A 5,770-nucleotide genomic window follows, 5' to 3' on the forward strand; every position below is an offset into this window, starting at 1 on the left:
GAATCAGAAAGTCTCAGAATTGAAAGGGGTTCCACATAGTATTTAGCCCATCCCCCAAATGAACCATAAAGTTTCCTTCAGCATTTTCAACCAGTGGTCATTCATCTTTCACATAAATATCTTGGGTAAAGAGAATTACTGTGCTGCCTCCAATGGTAGCCCTTTCTACTTCTGGATTATTCTGTTAGAAAGTTTTGCTTCTCAGAAAACCTAAATCTACCTCTTTATAATTGCCATGCATCACTAGTTCTACACTTTGGGGCAAAGTTCAAGTTCTGCCTCTGACCCACACTGGTTGTGTGGTTCTGAGAAAATGATGACCCCCTCAGTGCTCCAGGAAACTTTTGAACATTGATAGATTTCATTATCAGAGAGTTCTCTGTGCCAATGAAACCACAAGTCTAGTCTTTATCTTTATTCATAAATGATAATCTCAGTAACAAAAATAATAATTACTAGCATTTTATAGCACTTTAAAGTGTTTAAAATGTTTCATAAATATTGTCTCAGGTGATTCTTATACCGGTTATGCGAGGTAGATACTACTATAATTGTCCCCACTTTATAGATGAGGAAACCGAAATTAAGAGAAGTTGGTAATTTGCCTGGGAACACACAGCTAGTAAATGTCCAAAGAAAGATTTGAACTGTGGTCTTTTTGACCCCAAGTTCATTATTCTATCCATTGTGAAAGAACAAAAACCAATTATTTACTGCTATAGATTCAGAATTTGTGCTTTACAGTACTTTTTCCATGCTCTTGAGCTCTTGAAAGTTATGTTAGTGAAATGCCAATTCTGGAAGTTCTTAACCAAAAAGAAATTATTAATCAATCAGAAAGCATTTTTACATTTTTCATTAATTTAATTTTTTATCCATATTTTCATTTTTGTGAGTAATTTTATAAAACCAAAACCCCCAAACATAAACTCAAATAAACAATGCTTTCATCTGCATTCTGACTCCAACAGTTCTCAGAAGGCATTTATTAAGCACATATTATGTGCTAGACATTGAACTAAGTGTTGATGATTTAAAGACAAAAAGGAAACAGACCTTGTTCTCAAGAACATTACATTCTTTGATATAATTATTAATTCTTTCTATAATTTGTTTTTAAACACACTCATTATCTGGGATTTCATTGTTGACTCCATATTAGATGTGAGTCTTTTGTTTTAGTTCCCTGGTCTGATGACTATTTTTCTTACATTGTGGTCTGTGATGAATATGTTGTTAGCTCCACCTTTTAACACTTATTTACAAAATCTCTGTGCCCTCATAGATGAACAAGTAAAAAGTGTTCTATGTAATACTGAGGAATATGTTCATTCTTTAGCAGTCCCATTTAGAAGATCCATAAATTTTTTAAATTCTAGTTTCTATATCAACTTGTTTAATCCCATTTCCCCCCCTTTTTTTGTTTGTCCTCCTATTAGACCTGTCCAAAACTGAGAGAACATTGAAATCCCTACCACTACTGTATTACTTATATGTTATTATAGTTAATTATTTTTTCTTTTAGGAATTTAGATGTTAAGGTATTTGAAACATAAATTTAACATAACATGGTTTCTTATTTATTCCTTTTTATATTTTAAATGTTTGTTTTTGCTTTGTCTGTTAACACAATTATATAAAGGCATCATTTTGGATTCACTTGATGCACGGTAAATTTTGTTCCAGCCCCTCATTTTTATTCTGTGTATATTTCCCCCTTTTGGCATGTTTCTTGTAAGCAACGGATTGTGGGGTTTTGCTTTCTTATCCAATTTGTCACTTTTCTCATTTTATTGAATTGTTAAATCCATTCACATTTCAAGTTATGAGAATTAGATTTATATTTTCCTCCATTTGCCTCTAAAATGATTTTTTCTGAACTATAATTTCTCCCTCTTCCTTTAAAAACACAGTTCTTTGTTAGCTTATTTTAATCTATTTTAAGGAAATTATATTCTCACTAGCTTTCTTCACCATATCTGAAAGCTCCCCTTCTCCTTTTTGTTACTCTTCTCCCTAGTTTTGGATTTCTGATGAATTTATTAGTTCCTTTTTCTTCCTCTCCCTCCCCCTCCCCCTGACTCAGGCTGTCAAGTAAAATCTCTCTTCCTGTCTCTCCTTCAACTCATTTTATTCATTAGTTTTAAATTTTTCATTTTCTATAATTTTTTTTCTAAAAAGGTTTTCTTTCCCTCATTCTCTTCATTATTTATCTTCCCTTTCTGTCTATTTTAGATTTCTATTCTTTGTTGATGGTCCTTGAACTTGTTAATCATTTTTGAGTTCTCTCTATTCCTCATGGAATTAAAGCTTTGCTGGCACCTCTTTAGTGTTCTTTCTTCTAAACAATTTCTGTGTTATTGCCTTGTAGATCTTGTCCTATGCATCCCCTCCCCACCACTCCTCTTTCTGTTGTACCTTACTCTTAGAGATGTGGTTCCATTTCCTGCAGATGATAAGATATTGCCCCCTGGGAGGATTCTTTTTATGTCCCTGACTGTAATTCATTATTAACCTTCACTTTCTTCATGATCTTTCTCCTCCCCCCCAATTTGTCATGAACTCTTTTCTCTGGGTCTCTGCTTTCCTACTGTCAGTTGCCTCCAGAACCTCTGATTCCTTTCCCTGAGGCAAGATTAGTGGTATTTTTAAGTGCCAAATTCCTACAGATTATACCCATTATATGATGCCCATATCTCATTATAGAATATAGTTCCATATTCTTCCTTGGAAGGGGTCACCTTCCATCACTGAAATGAGATTAATCCCTTTCTTCCCCCATGTTTCTGTTCTGTCTCTCCTTTTGCCTTGTTGTCCATTTTCCTTTGGTTCTTCCCCCCTTCCCCCCCCACCCCGAGAAACTGTAAGAATTATTTTACTGTCATTGTTAGCCCTTTGGGTTGATTAGGGTGCATTATATATTTTCTCTCCTCTCTCTCTTCTCTCCTCTCTCAGGAGTGCATTGTGGAGCCAGCCAATTGGCCAAAGATGGTAAATTGTTAAGTTATTAGTGTGAGCATTTCTAGTTTGGAAATCAGTAAATACTGCAAATAATGGAGTGATTTATTATTTTGTTGATTGTGTAGTCTTAAATGGAGAAAATGTTAATAATGTGGATTAAATTTAAAAGTGTGTTGATGTACATTTTTTGGGGGAGAGCTGGTTGTTAAACCTTAGCTTTTTGTCTTTTACGTGCCTTCCCATTCTTTGATTTGCTCCCAAAAATATTGATTTAACTCTTGGTAGGGTGTTATGAGGTTTAGTCCATATTTTGGGCTTATTTCTTCAATTTCAGTCTGACGTCTGCTTTTACTCTTGTCTCCATGCGTACTTTTAGAAATAAATCTCTGGATGATCTCTGTGATGGTTCTTGCTTGCCTTTTTTGTTTATATTTCTTATATTTCTATTGTCTGGGATATTTGAAAAGCAAATAATTTCACTGGGTCTGTTTTTATTTTTTGGAATGTTTCCACTGCCTGTTTATCATACATCTTTTTTTTTTATTAGATTTGAAGAGATGTCACTTTGAGTTGAATCTTGATCTTCTTTACACTGAAACACATTGTTCCATTCCCCTATGCCATTTTGGTAGGTACAGACTAGTCTTGTGTTTTTTTATATAATTTATAATTTCCTTTAATTTATATTTGAAAGTCTTCTGGTTCATTGTGGGATTTGATGCTTGTCATTGAAACTATTGCATTTAACTACTAGGTATCTTGTGGTTTCCAAAAAGCCATTAAACAAATGAGTGCAGGCAAGGCACCCAATAAAGATGGGATCCCAACCGAGGTGTACAAGGCCTTAAATGGAAAAGCACTTCAGGCACTCCACATAGTGCTGACCATCATATGGGAAGAGGAAGACATGCCCCCAGAACTCAGAGATGCCTCCATCATAGCCCTATACAAGAACAAAGGCGCACGAGCAGCCTGTGACAACTACAGAGGAATCTTACGATTCTTCACTGCTGGAAAGATCCTCACCCGCATTATACTCAACAGACTCCTGTCATCTTTTTCAGAGCAGAACCTGCCTGAATCACAATGTGGCTTCTGACCAGATTGCAGCACCATCGGCATGGTTTTCATGGTGAGGCAAATGCAGGAAAAATGCCTTGAGCAGAACCTGAGTCTCTACATTGTCTTCATAGACCTGACAAAGGCGTTCGACACAGTGAACAGGGACACATTGTGGGTGATCCTCAGCAAGCTCAGTTGCCCAGCAAAATTTGTCAAACTGATCCAGCTCTTTCATGTCGACATGACAGGAGAAGTCCTATCTGGTGGAGAGACTTCCGATCGCTTCAACATCTCCAATGGCGTGAAACAAGGCTGCATCCTTGCTCCGGTGCTATTCAACCTATTTTTCACCCAAGTATTACGACATGCTGTGATGGATCTAGACCTGGGCGTCTACATCAAATACCGACTGGATGGCTCACTATTCGACCTTCTCCGCCTGACTGCAAAAACAAAGACAACAGAGAGACTCATCCTGGAAGCTCTCTTTGCAGATGACTGTGCTCTCATGGCCCACCAAGAAAATCATCTCCAAACCATTGTGGACAGGTTCTCCACCGCAACAAAACTGTTTGGCCTGACTATCAGCCTCAGCAAAACAGAGGTGCTGTTCCAACCTGCACCAGGGAGGCCAACTAACCAGCTGCGCATTACAATCAATGGCACGAAGCTTTCTAACGTCTACACTTTCAAGTACCTGGGCAGCACCATCGCCAACGACGGGTCCCTAGACCATGAGATTAATGCCAGGATCCAAAAGGCCAGCCAGGCACTTGGGTGGCTGCACTCCAAAGTCCTCCAACACAGCAGTGTAAGCACTGCGACAAAGCTCAAAGTGTACAACGCAGTGGTCCTCAGCTCGCTCCTGTACGGTTGTGAGACATGGACACTGTACCAGAAGCACATGAAACAGCTGGAGCAATTCCACCAACGCTCCCTCCGGTCAATCATGAGGATCCGATGGCAGGACCAAATCACCAATCAGGAAGTCCTCGACAGAGCCAACTCCACCAGCATCGAAGTCCTGGTCCCCAAAACCCAGCTACGATGGTCTGGACACGTCATCCACATGGACCCACAGCGAATACCAAGACAGGTATTCTATGGTGAACTGTCAGCAGGACTCAGGAAACAAGGCAACCAAAGAAAAGATTCAAGGATCAGCTAAAGTCCAACTTGAAGTGGGCTGACATTACACCAAAGCAACTAGAACTCGCTGCCTCTGACAGAAGCAGCTGGCAAACCCACATTAACCATGCCGCCATCACCTTTGAAGATGAGCGACGTCGACGTCTTACTGCTGTGCATGAACACCGACACCAGGCCACAACCGCACCTCCCGTAACAACTGGCATCCCATGCCCCATGTGCCACAAACTCTGCGCCTCAGTCTTTGGACTCAAAAGCCACATGAGGGTACAACGTAGATGAAAATGCACAAAGACAATCGTCATTCTCAGTCACCGAGAGACAACTACTATTTTGTGGTTTATAGCACTGAGTTTTTCTGGAGGTGATTTGTGGATTTTTTTTAATTGAAAATTTTTATATAATTAATTAATTTAGAATATTTTCCATGGTTACATAATTCATATTCTTTCCCTCCCCTCCTCCTTTTCCCCCCAGCCAACATGAAATTGATTTGTGAATTCTTTTGATTGGCATTTATATGTATGTGTATTCAGAAGTTCTGGGCAATTTTCTTGTATTATTTTTTGCATTTATTCAGTTGTTTCAGTCATGTCCA

This window comes from Monodelphis domestica, chromosome 1 (assembly GCF_027887165.1).
Source record: "Monodelphis domestica isolate mMonDom1 chromosome 1, mMonDom1.pri, whole genome shotgun sequence".
Lineage (NCBI taxonomy): Eukaryota > Metazoa > Chordata > Mammalia > Didelphimorphia > Didelphidae > Monodelphis > Monodelphis domestica.